Raw genomic sequence first — 13,793 nt, 5'->3', positions numbered from 1 at the left:
CACCTTTACTCCTCAAGAAAAATAGAGAGTTAATCTGTGAATAGTTACTAAGAACATTTAAGGATAAAATAAGTATGTAGCCTGGGGATAAGAAATGCTCGCTGTTCTTCACTGGGGCTCTCAAAGAGCTTAAAGAAAATACCTCCTACCAGCTGGTCTACAAAATGTGTGACTTGTACATCTGTAAACCTGAAAAGTCAACAACCATATATGATGTTAAGTTCTGCCAGTCAGAACCCACAAGTCATATACAGAGACCTTTGCTCTGTCCTTGCTAAATTGAGGACTGGATTTTAGTTGTGACTGGCCAAAGGAAAAAAAATTGCCTTGCAGAGGAAAACTTTCCATTAGCATAAAGCCAAAAGCATCAGCCAGTGAACCAGCTGGACATGCCTTTACTCCAGGGCACTTCAGGGGCAAGAAGGAGGGGACAGAGGGATGTCCCAGAATACATGCAGAAAGGCCCTAAAATAGACCAATCCCTGAGCTGGCCAACAAGTGGTGGAGGGCCTGGGCTGTAGATAAGTAGTTGTGAGATCTCTGTACCCACAGCATTGAGAAAGTGATGTCTGCTTTGAGAAAGTGATTGCTCTTCATCCCTGGGGAGACCTGAGGAGGAGCAGGGAGGAGATGAAGTCAAATCCTGTGGGTCTTGCTGCACCTCTAGGGCTGGGACTGTGTAGCCCTCCTGAAATACTTAATTCCTAGATATACATTGGGGAAATGCTGGTGTCTCTTTTTTAGGATTTCTGAGGAGCTGAACTGGAGGCCAAAGCAAACCAGGGTGTGCAATCAATGGCTCCATTGAGTGCTGGGGCAGGCACAGAGCAGAGCTGCAGGGCATAGACACTGAAATGGGGGAGGACTGTCTGATCTGTGGATCCATAGGATAACAAAGTACTGGGAAGGGTGGGGGAAGGATGGAGAGGTTGCCACTGCAAGTGTGGAAATTGCACAGATTCGGATTTTCCACTCAGAAGTTCTTATAAGGTGTGAACTTTGGCAGAGCTTTGTGGCTCCCATGGTAACCTGTGGAGGAGGGAGCCAGGATGTCTGGGAAGAAAGATGGCAGTGGTATGTTTTAGAGTTGGGGTAGCTGTCCCCTAGTTCATGAACTGGGAATGTGTGGCATGACACAGCACACAGGGAAACACCACAGACTCTGCCAAAATCGCCTGTCCCAGGGGCACAGGAGACAAGGCTCTGCAAGGCTCTGCCCTGGGTGCAATGCTGCCTTCATCATCACTTTTTAACCCTATTCACAGAGGTCACCAGCAAAAACACCTCTGTTACCAGCCAACAGCTTCTGACAACTGCACACACACACACACACACACAAATGTCAGCACTCCTCTTCTGGCTGCCTGGCCTGGGACAGATGGGCAGCAAAGCAGCAGGAAAAAAACAGAGGTAGGTGCTTTAGGATATCAAAACTCAACTCCTCTCCTACTCACATAATGGCTGTGAAACATCTGTCCACCAAATACTAATCTAAATATCCCACTCCCAGAACTCCACCTTTCTGCACATGATTGTGCAGAAGTCTTCCCTGATCCTCTGGACAAGAGCTCTGTCCCCAGCCAAAGGGAAGGTAGAGAGATGTGTAAAAGAGGTAGGAACAAGGTTCTTCCAGGTCAATGTGCCTGACTGCAAGGATGATAAAAAAAGCAACAGGGATCTCTGTAGGAAGGGAGCTCAGCAGGATCATCCCTTCTGCAGACACAGGCTGCAGGCACCAGGCAGTCACATCTCTGCTATGAGAACTGAACAAACTCTTTTGAAATTTTCTCTGCTTCTCCCCACAGTAAAACAGGGACAGAAGAAGATTGTACTTGACTTTGGGCAGGAAGAACAGGTTGGCCAGGACACCAGCACATATCCTGCACTAATGATCCATCACAGAACAACTGCTGGATGTGTTGTCCAGTGTCTCAAGGAGGGAGTGCTACTCAGGAGAAGTGTGATACACTGCAAAGAAAGCTCAGGGTCCTCTTCTTCAGCAATTTCTGGAGTTTATGTCTTTATAGAGTACAGTCACACACAGCTTGTTTCTGAACAGCCAGAAGGGGTGTTGCTACAGTCAGTGTGAATGGATAAGGTGTGGCCTCAAGGGACTGTGCCCAGGGAAAGTCATGGATATCGTTGCTTTCCCCAGCCCTGACATGATGGGACAGATCTGGAAACAGAAGCATCCTCTCCATGGGTGCTGAGGCTTGGAAAACATTTATGCTACTTGAAGAGAAATCCTTCAGGACTTTCTTCCTGCTCTCCTAACAGTGGTGACACTGAGGGATTTCAGCCGTCCTTGTTGTCCTGCAGCTGGTTAAGTGGTGAGAGGAGTCTGTGGTGTGCACACAAGCTCAGGCTGGCCTGGGGAAGGACAGAGGGGCTTGCATTGCTGGGGCACACACAGTATGCTTTGGTACCGTGTTCAGCCTGGGCTACAGCTCACCCCAGAGCTCATCCAGCCCAGCAAAAGCCAGGAAGAGCCCTGGGATGACAGAAGGAGCTCTCAACTCTTCCTCTGACTATGGTTTTTGTGAGTCAGGTTGTGTTTGCATAAACTGGACCTGGTTGCTAGCTGCAGGTTTTCCTGCCCATAACCACTATCCCTTTTAAGGCTTTAGTTGTGCCATAATAATAATTATTATGGAGACTCCATCACTGCCCCACTGTGGACACATTCTGGATGGAGCAGCCAGTGTGTGATAACACTAGGGAATAAGATTATTTGGGCAATTTTTCTTCTTTTGACAGCACTTGAACTACAAGAGATTCCAGTAAGAGAAATTACTGGCAGAATGGACATGGAAAGAGTGATTTTTTTAAGCAAATATTGGAGAGCCTTTTTGGAGTGAGGGATTGAGAAAGAAATTTGACCTGTGTTCCATCAGAGCAAGCAATGCAGATTTGTCACCACAGAGGTCCTGCAGTCTGACACCTGGGGAGGGAAGGAGTTCAACAACTCATTTCAAATAAAAACACACTTTGCAGAAGTGCTTTCTTCTCAAGCCATGAACAAGGGATAAGGCAAAAGACTTTAGTAACCCATTGGCTGACAGGTTTCTCCCCATTTCTATTGAGTGAAGGAAAGATACAGCCCACCATGCCTTATCCAAACTGTGGGTACACCAGGCTGTTGTGCCCTTATTCGTAGCCTGACTCATCCCCCAAGAGCTTGTTGAGTGACTGGTGGAAAGTGGCCCCCTTGCAACTTCTATGGCAGATCCAGGGGTTACAGGAGCCTTTGGGTAAGCCCATGGCAGGGACTTCATTGAAGAATCTTTGATCTTCAAAGCCTGATGTCATCTTGAGACAGAAAGTCTTGCTTCACTTTGCCTTATTCACATCTTTCCTTTTCCCACACAGTGGAGATCAGAAGATATCCTCACCATCAGAGCTGCAAGACTTGCTTTAGGGTGATCTGTTAACATTGCTGTGGCAGGTTCAGATTTTGAAAGCCTATTGCTCTTCTTATACAGCTCAAATTCACCTGCCAGACCTTCCCTGGGGCAAACAACTGTCTCTTCAGAGCCTGGAGGCACAGGCTGGCACCTCACCCACTTACAGTAGGGAAGCACAACTGCCAGAGGAATGAGCGCTGGGAAAGGCGGGACTGTCTTGGAGGAAAAATAAAAGCAATGTTGGACATTTATGGCTTTTGGAAAAGAAATGTCAGAGCAACAAAAGAAAATCCAGATGTGCTGCCTTCACATGGTAACAGGCTAATTGGAGACAGCCCCACCTGATTTCTAGCAGCTTAGCATTTGTCTTGCAGTTTATTGACTGGGGATTTTCTCATCATTGGCGCATCTTTAGGAGAAAATACTATTCTTGCTTGGCATTTGGTTTTCTTTCAGAAATACTGTTTTTATTACTATTTCTTCAGCAAGTTTTCCTAATAAGAAACCAGAGACCTTTAAGCACAGCTGGAGTTTTGCCATGGACTTCTGCATGGACACAATCTTGGCGTATCCCAAAGGATGAAAAACAGGGCTGAAGGCAATGGCAGCAGTGTGTTTCTCTCTGCAGGTGCCCTCCTACACTGCAGCAGCTGTGGCTGCAGCAGTGCAGAATCGCTGTCACATTTACATCAGTGAATTCGTGTCTGTCACAAGAGGGCTGGAGGGGCACTGAACCTCAAAGTCAGGCATAGGATGCAGGATTACTTCAAAACTCTCTTGTTAAAGGGCAGCAAATAAAGAGAAGCCACTCTGGGATGGGGAGCTCACTAAACAGGCAGGTGCACCTTTCCCTGCTTGTGCATCTCCCAAGAGAAATCTTTGGATTCCCAGTTTGTTTTAATGAGGCAGGTCCAGAGAGGTTTCTATAAGTACCTAACAGCCAGTACATTTTTCAGTTGTCTGCCCCAGTGGGGATCCAGTCTCTTCCCATTTAAACTCAGACACCTACACCTGGCAAGTCAAGGGATGCTGAGCTATGACTGCTTCTTGCTGGCAAAAAAAAGAAAAGCATTCCCACCTGCGTTCCTGCTGCCCTTTGGGCTTTCACACCAAGGAGAGCTTGGCCCCATGGAGACAGCAACCTTGCTGCTGAGCTGAGCCAGAGGAAGGTGCATGCATAACCCATGATCCCTCACATTGCCATAGCCTGCTTTTTCTCCCTAAGAATAAACCCAGCCCAGCTTCATGGCTGGCCCCTGTGCAATGCTAAGGGAAGTTCATTTCCAGCAGGACAAACCCGGAGTGAAGTGGCCTTCAGCAACCCCAGCACAAGCTGAGGAAATGGAATTAATTTCAGACATTTCTGGAATTTCAAATATGTCGTCAAGCAGCTGTGCCCTGCCACAGGTGCTCAGTGCAAAGGGCTGGAAGGAAACAAACTGATAGCCCAACACAGAGAGAAATAGAGGAGGAAGGGTAAGGCAGGCTAGTCCCATCCCAGAGCCATCTGCAGCCTCCTGTCCATCCTGTTGCCACCCTGCCAGCACCTCAGGGCTTCTGCCGGGTTCCTCCAAAACACTGAAGGGGACCGAAAGACAAGAGACACTTTTTGTCACTGGCTGATAACACATCCTTTCTCGGAGGCCTCCCCGCTGTCAAGCTTTAAATCTTGCTCTTGTGGCCTTCTGAGCCCCAAGCAGATGCTGGCTGGGAGAGCCCCCTGCCAGGCTGTGGGGCCAGAGCTGCCTGTGCATGACAGCAGACACATTAGCTTGGTGACCCATCACAGGAGACATTTCTCTAAAGGGTGGAACAGGCAAAAAAAAAAAAAAAGATCAGTCCCATTCGAGATTTTCAGTGGTATAATAAAAGTCCCTGTGTCCTGGATGCCAGGGAGGTCTGGGGGAGAGGGAGGAGAGAGTGAAAGTGAATTAAATGTGCTTTTCAGGAGTGAGAGAGCACTTAATCTTCTCTAGTCCATTCAATGCAGATGCTGTTGAAGCCTTCCTGCCATGAGAGCCAGCAGAGCTCACCCATATTGCCTTTTGGAGACTGGGTGAAGTTCCAGAGGAGGGCTGTGCTGGTGGAGAGGAGCAAGGCAGGAGGGGAAGGGTGTGTGCTGGCTTGAAGAACAGCCACCAGTTTATAGATGCAGGATGAAACCTGGAGCACGGTGTGTCCAGGAGCATAGGGACAGCATGTACCCCACCTTGGGAGGAAACACAGTGTTTATTTCAGCAGCTGTGTACTTTTGTGCCAGGTTCACCCACATGTGGGTGAGATCAGCTGCAAGGTGGGTTGGGTTGCTGGGGAGAGCATGAGGCTGTGAATTGAAAGTGTCTGAAAGTCACCTTCACATGTGGTCACCAATGATGCCCAAAGGGAAACAAAGCTTGGAAGGTTGGGTCAGGGAACCTCCCAAATCCAAGCAGAGGGAAGAAACAGGCAGACATTTGTGTTCCATTGCCAGGGCACAGGCAGTGCTCTGGGCAATGCCAGTAGGGATGAGGGATGGGCTACAGCTGCTGACATCTTCAGCTGTGCCCCTATCCCACAGAGGCAGGGGAACCCCCTGCTCACCACCGCTGGGCTTGCTGACCACGTCTGCACAGCATCCTCCACTTAGACTGCTTGCCTCATCCTGTAAATATTTAGGATGTTCTGGCACCCATCAATGCAGAGACATAAGAGCAGGTGGAAGAGGTGCTGAGCAAACCTCAGCCATGAACACAGCCCTACTCAGCTCTCCTGACCCTTGCTATTCCCTTGATCTATGGTTATCCTGCTCATGGCAGCTGTGTCCCACATGGGCCTACAGGCATCTCTAGCTCTCAGCTAGAACTGCACACATACTATCTCGAGTGCTTCTGTAGCACAGCTCTCTCCCATGACCATGCCCCAGCAGCTCAGGGGCATCTCTGGGTTGTTTTTCTTTGCTACAGCTGTCCTCCTGGGTGCAGCAGTGCAGGACACCTTGCTGTTTTGGAAAAAAGACAGGCCCAAATCCTGCTGCCGCAGCCAGTGAGTGATGAAAAAAACCACTAAGTAGCTGCAGGACGTGTTGATGCCCCAGCACAGGGGTTTTGCACAGGGTACAGCCTAAGAGCCACCTCTGAAAGATAGAGAAACTCTTTGGGAGTTGTACCTCAGCATATCACTAAGAAAATGCATTCCCAGCTCAAATCTCACAATTTTTCTGGGGAAAAAAATAAAAATCACCAAATGCTTCTTCTCTGATAAGACTACAGAAGAGTAAATAGCCCAAACTACCTCAGTGTGAGCAAATTTGACCAGCAGGGTAAGAAAAACAACCCATCCCTTTCCCAGACACCCTTGGGCCCCACATGTTCACTTAAAATAACACTAGAGGCAGCTCCTGCTTTCTGTAGGACAGAGGCTACAGGTGGGCAGAGCAGCCTCTACCCAGCACACTTGAGCCTGCCCGTACTGGCAGTGGGGCTCTGTAAGAATAGTCTCATCAGGTGCCTCTTCTTTTTGTGTGAGGATTTAGGTGACAGGGGAGGGAAGAGAATTTTTGTTAGGCTGCTGATGTAGAGTCAGCAGTACCTGTAGAGCCAGGGAACATTGTGCTGAAGTGCTGTGGAGATGAGGAGAGTAATAGGAATAAACAAAAATAAAAGTCTTTGGATTATAAGAACTTAAAATAAAGATATTCTTTAAACAGTAGCTGCAGCTTGGGGTCAGCAATGTCTTGTACCTGAGGCCGTGTGAACTAACAACATTAATTGAGCCTCCTGGGTATGTAAGCCTCTTATCTACTTATACACAGTGCTTTATCTGAGCTGGGAAAAAAATGAGATTATTAGCTACTTTTAATGAACAGCAGTAGGATGTGCATGTTCACTACTCTTTGCTGGAAGATGCCTCCCTCTCTCTCTGTTTTTCTTTATAACTGCTAGCTTTTTTAGGATATGAGCCAAGACTTCAAAAGGGGTGTAGATGTCATAGGAAGGGGCTGAAGGTGTTCTCAAAGCTTTTGCTTGGCTCCTTAATCCTACAGATGCTTCTCAGTTTCTCAGATCTGACACCTCAAAGCTGTCTTGTGGGGCTTTCTCTGCCTTGCTTAAGTGTTCAGCAGAGTGAAAAAGGTGTTCAAGCTCCCTGTTCAGCAAGGCAGCCTCTGAAACCTCCCTCCTCAGCATCTCACTGTGCTCATGCTCTGTCTGGGGTGCCCATCCAAAGTGTGGATGGGCCACAGCTCCTGGTGGGCACAGAGATCTCAAAGACAGAGAGGAAGGGGTAGAGGTAAAGCGTTGGGTGATTTAAATGCAACTTGCAGGTTATGGAAGAGTCTCTGTAAGACCCAATTTTCTACATTGGAGGATAGTAGATTCTAGTCTGGGTTGTACTTATGGGTTGGGGATGGAGCCTTGGCTGCAGGGGCCTGGCTGGGAGCTACCCACAGTTGTGGTCCATGATTTTTAGAGAACATACGAAGCAAAATAGCATGAAATCAGCACCACAGTGATTCCAGCCCCCAGCCACCCTCTTCCTCTTGCCACCATCAGAGTGGGCAGATATGCTGGCTCACCAGCCCCAATGGCCCTGTGCCTGGAGGAGGAAACTGATATGGAGAGCCTATCTGCAGGACCAGATTAAAACCCCAGCCTGGAGTTTCCCAAGGCAGTCTGTCGCCAGCAAAGGGCTCGTGGGAGCCGTGCCTTCCCTCCCGCCACCAGCCCTGCCTGTCACCCTGCCACTGGCGTGCCTCCTGGTTTGGTCCCTGATCTGGACGTCCTTGTGCTCTGAGGGTGACTTCCACCATCTTCTGCCTTTTCTTTAAGGTCTCAGGGAGCTGTGTTTGCTTTTCAGAATTCCCTTTCCTGATTGCTTTGAAAAACAGACGCCCTTTGCCCCTGCTCCCTTTAAAAGCCATGGCTTTCCTCGCTGCTAGTAGCCTGTAAATATCTTTCCTGTTACAAATGTGCCCTTTCAGTTTCTTTCTGGCTCTAAGTGGTGTTGCTTTTCTGTTTCTCTTTGGAAGTTGATTCTTGTTTATTACCCTCTTATCCATAAGCTGCTAATGCTGGCAAGGAGAGATTGGGTAATTTCTCCTCTTCTAAGGTGCACTTCTTAACTAAATGACACCTGGGTCCACCACTAACATTAAGGATGCTGTAGTTGAGAGAGGATTCAGGCCAGGATGAGGGTTTAAGAGCACTGCAGGGCTTTCTCTTTGCTTTTCTTTTGCATTTGAACCTGGAGGCTAATCGGGAACTTCAGCCATGGGGAAATCATGGTGCTCTGTGGCTTGGCCCAAATGATTTCTAAGCAAGGGCAGGATGAGATGCAGGACCAGAGCAGGTCCCAAAGCAGTTTTATCTCTCTATCCTCACACCTAGAGTGAACCCAAGGAACTGCTCAGTCCTTCTCCCTTGAGGAACCAAGCACACCATAAATACGGAGCTAGAGACAGGGGCAAGCACCTTGTAGCTCTGATTCCTGGCCCTGATCCTGTTCTAAGAGCCTGATTCTTCTCCAGATCCTTCCATCATTTTTCAGCTCCATTCTCAGCTTGAGTTTTCAAAGCTGCCTCTCCTGCTGCATCTGAGGGCTCATCTAACATCTCTCTTGCACATCTCACTTCTTGACCCACCTTAGCTGCTTCTGCCCATAGGAAGCAGGGGGGGAAACAAAACCCTGCAGCTTAGAATCTCAAAGTGGTTTGCAAACCTCTCCTCTCCCCACTGCAATGCTGCTTGTTCTGGTGGTGGGAAAGCTGAGTCAGGGAGCAGTGTGTCACGGGGTCACGTACTTCAAGCACCAAACGCCTGGGAGCACCAGAGCAGAACTGGTTTGTAGGATCCCAGGTGCACAGCCCACTCTTCCACCCATCTGTTTCACCCCACTAACCAGCTCCTGCAGCATAAAACAGGCTGTGGTTGCCAGTGGTTCCTTTGCACCAGAGCAGAATAGTGCCAGCCCCCGGGATGGTGACGATCATTCAGGTGAGGGGGACACACACAAAGTGGGGGAAGGAGCTCTTAAAACTCTGAAGGGGTTGGCATGAGGCAAAGAAATGCAGCAGCTAGAAGGCTCTCTTCCAAACTTATATATACGCTTCAAAAAAAAGAAAAAAAAAAGGAGAAAAAACCCCAAAAGCTGGAGCTAAAAAGGCAGCTTGAGGAACGAAGCTGCTGGAGTTTTCCGAGAAGGCTCCCAAGATGCACAATGGGAACATCTGTACCTCGGCTGGCGCCTTGGAAGGGTCTCAGGCCGCAGAGTGGGGCTGGCGTCAGCCGGCTGCAGCCCTGCCTTGATGCCACCCTCTCCCCAAGCCCCTGCCCCGGCACAGCTCCTCCCGCTGGCCTCGCACAGAGCCGTAAATCCCCCTTCCCACCTCTCCTCCTTCGCCACGGGCTCTGCGGGTTCCGAGCAGCCGAGAATCCCGCAGCAGGAGCAGGGGAGAAGGGAGGTTTGGCCCTGGGAACAACTGTCCTCTGTGCTGCCCGTGAAAGGCAGTTTCATAAGGCTTTTGCTCAAAAATGTCCCGTTAATCGGGACCCGCCGAGCGGGTCAGCTCTGCTCCCGGGGACGGAGGGACAGGCCAAATTGGTGCACACACACTCAGTGTCTTGGCTTTGGCACTGGTGTTCTCCAGCCTTGAGGGATGAAGGCAGGCAGGATTGATCCTGATCCTGCGTTGTAAGGCTCTCAGGGGGCTGGGGGATGCAGTCAGTCCCCCTGCCTTCAAACTTTGTGCCCACTCCTGGCAAGGGAGTGGGTATGTGCCCAGAACACTTGGTGGAGCCTCACATAACCCCGTGGGCCCCCACTGCAGCAGTTCCCATGTACAGAGCTGTTAGGAGGCAAAATGGGTCCCTTGGGGGAGGCAGTGGTGGCCTGAGGTGGTTAGAGGCAAGTCTAAGGGGAAAAATCCCTCCCCTTCAACTCCCTTCAGCTGCTTCATCTTTCTGTCTCCCCACACCTACTGCTCCTGTCCCCTCCTGGGGGGCTCAGTGCTTGCCTGGTGCCAGCAAAGGTTTGAGACGACACAGAGACCATTTCTGCCAAGTGTTTCCCACCACCCAGGACTTGGTTTCCTGCTGCAAATTTTCTCTCCTGAGCTACAAGTAAACGTGGAAAACATATCCTTGTTCAATGTAGCATGGGCTGCAAAACACTTCCCTCTCAAGGGGATAGCCTGACCTTACACAAAGGCAAATCATGGAGATGGAAGGGATGTGGAGCTTTACCTGACAACGGACTTAGGTGCTAAATATGGGGGTTTATTTGCAGGGTTGGAGGCAGTGGGTTGTCATGTCTCCAGGCTTAAAGGGGCAGATCTGTCTCAGGTCCAGGTTTCTGAGAGTGGGATCCAGTGGCAAGGAAGGTGCCATTCCTAGAGGTAGGATGAACCTAAATCTGTCCAAGGCGGGAGCATCATTTGATTGTTGGGGAGCAGTCCCCATGGAGGTACTTGGGATTAAATTCCCAATTTAATGAGTTTGTTTAGTCAAGATTCCCTCCAATAAGGGAGACCTAGAAGATCAAAAGGAGGCTCTGTAGGCAGTTGTGTTCATGTGCTCATTCTCTACATTCATCCCCAAAACAAGAGATGCTAAGGAGGCCTCTGAGTGCCATTTTCCCCTCTTGTTATTGCAGTCAATGATGCCAGAGGCCAAGAGGATCATTCCTGCCTCCTGCTGATGTTAGCTCCTCAAGACTCATTGACAAGATGTCTCCCTCCAGGACATTTAGGCTGCTGATGCTGAAGGTAAACATAATTTCTCCCCCATTATTTCTAGCTTGATCAGCCTAGGATTAGAAAAAAAAAAAAAATCCAAACCAAAAACCAAACCCTAAAAATGATAATATAAAAATAACAACAAAAATTTGGCACAGTTCCCTGTCTTTGTTGCTCAGCCCCGATGTCTGGATGGCTCTGCAGGACCTGGAGGATTATGAGTCCCTGTGTATGAGGAGTACTCAGGGTTTGCCTGGGGCAGGGCAGAGATAAGCGACAACAAGAAATCAGTTTTGGAGAAACCTTTTCACCCTAAATTGCATATTAATGGCATCTTAAAATGACAACAAATGCCTGTCTGTGTAGCTCTGGCCTTTGATCTTTTCCATTGTTCTGCTGTTTTAAGAGGCCAGAAGATTAAAGGGGATACCTGCATGTCCCACAGTGCCACCACAGAGTGGCCTTGGACGACTTGGCCCCTGGAAGTTGCCACTCATGGCTGAGATCCCCAACTTATAAAGTCAGAAGTGGTTTCCAATAAAAGGAAAAAGCTTTCATCTTGGCCAGGCAAAGGCTGAATGCAAACAGCGATGTCTCAGGATGGTAAACTGATCCCAGTGTTGCCCTGCAGCCTCTCTGGCTGCTCCTGCCCTGGATCTATGGGTGGTCCTGTATTCACAGGACCACAGCATGCCCTGAATTCCTGTCTCATTGCATCCTGCTGCCCATGGTAGGGCTCCTCCCCAACAGAGACAGCTAATGTTTCTTTATGCCCCTTGTTTTACATTCCTAAATTAATTGCTATCTTCCTAGTAACACTAATGGGTGTTATCTTGTCTTCCTCCTCTTTCCCCCATCATGGTGCTGCAAAACTTGAGCTGTACGTTTTTTGGTCACAGGTGTGGATGGTTAGCTGCTATTTTGTTCAAATGCATTTGCCATGGAATTTTTGTCTATCTTCTCCTCCTGTTTTAGGGCTGTAAATACTAATGGTTTCAAGTAGACCTGGGATATGGGAGAGCAACCATTGCTTGCGGTGCATTACCAGACACCAAAGATGCCAAAACACTGAGCAATGTAAGTGGCCTTCACACCACTTTTGTGCTGGTGAGCTGCCGAAAATACATCCTGGCAACTCGGGGCAGAGCCGGGCCTTATCCCATCCCAGCCTGCGAGGGGATAATTCAGGAACCAGCAGCCCGAGGGCACCATCTAGTGAACAGCCCGGACGGCACAAACCTGAAATGGGCAGAAATGGAGTGAAAACCGGGATGGGGGGGTTTCCAGTCAGGATTGAGGAGTCACGTTTTGTGCTTTCCCTCTACTCCAGTTAATTTTTAATTTTCTCCATCAGGTCCCCCCAGAGAAGAGCCTTTGCCTGACTCCACCCATTGTGGCAGGGATATTGGCCTGGAGCATACCACACTTGCTGCTCTGCCTTATGTTTTCTTGTTTGTGAAAAAAATGAATAATAAAGGGTTATTTCTAATTCTTTGTGAGGGGCCCCAGGTGTGCAGGAGCGGAGTGATGGAGGCAGGTCTGTTGTGGGGCAGGTCTGAGCTGGAAGCACAGGCTGTGCTTTCAGCTGAGATGAAGCCTCGTTTTGAATGGAAAATTAAAAGGAACACCACAGATGCTCTATCATCTCTCTACCACCCCCAAGGTGAGCTGACAGGGGGAAAGCAGGCTGAAAGACCACAGGTTTGGAGCAGAGCTTAAAGCTCCCTGAGCCGATGCAGCAACTGGGGATGAAGGAAACACCACACCAAACTACCGCTGCTTCCAGTGCTGGTGTGCTGGGCTGGGTCCTCTCCCCATGTTGCCATACTGGGAATTGAACACCTTGCCAGGAGAAGGCTGTCCTGAAGCACTCCTGATCTAAAGATGGCCCTTCAGGAGTTCATGGCCCCCATGACCTATTGACACCCAGCCCCCAGCTCCCCCCAGGTTTATCCCTGGGAGCTTCTTTGTGTTTTGCCTACAGCAAACCCTACCCACGCACCCAAAGCATCCATGGAGCAGGGACTGAGAGGTACAAGGGTACTTGGGTCAGGCTGCCCCACCTGTCCAGCTCACCCTTTGCAGCCCCCTTTGTGGCCAGCTCCCTAAGGAGGATGGAGCTGCTGGGAACTGTGCCTTTTCCTCTCATATGCACACAGTCACGATGGTTAGTTAAGTGGCTTGTTTTTCATTAGGAAAAGACTGTTGCTAGGCCACCCCGTTCCCCGGCGTTGGTCGGGAAGGAGTTTTGCAGCCAATCCGGGAGGCTGTGCTGGGGTTTGCACACGCACACATCACGCACACCCCTCCTGCAGCCCAGGTGCTAAGCGGCTGCCAGATGTGCCTATTCATTTCCACATCACACCTATCTGCTTCTTCCGGCCAAGTAGCTTATTAAAACTCCTAGGATTTTAATTTATAGTTGTCTGAGAGTTTTCTCCCTTCTAATTTACGCTCAGAGGGTAGAGAGGGGTGATGGTGGGTGGGGGTAGTGATGGGGCTGGGATACAAGGGGGCCGGGTCCTCCCTCTGCTCTGGTCTCTGGTGAATGCCCGAGCGAAGCCTCGTGTTTCTGACTGCAAAAAGGGTGAATTGTCCCTCTGTGTCCCCACAGCCAGGGGACAGAGAGTCTCAGGCTGGGGCTGGGGGCTTGCTCCAGGCTGTAATTAGGTATTGCTCCA

This window comes from Manacus vitellinus, unplaced genomic scaffold (assembly GCF_001715985.3).
Source record: "Manacus vitellinus isolate BGI_N305 unplaced genomic scaffold, ASM171598v3 scaffold_16_pilon, whole genome shotgun sequence".
NCBI lineage: Eukaryota > Metazoa > Chordata > Aves > Passeriformes > Pipridae > Manacus > Manacus vitellinus.
Note: the sequence above shows the minus strand (reverse complement) of the source record.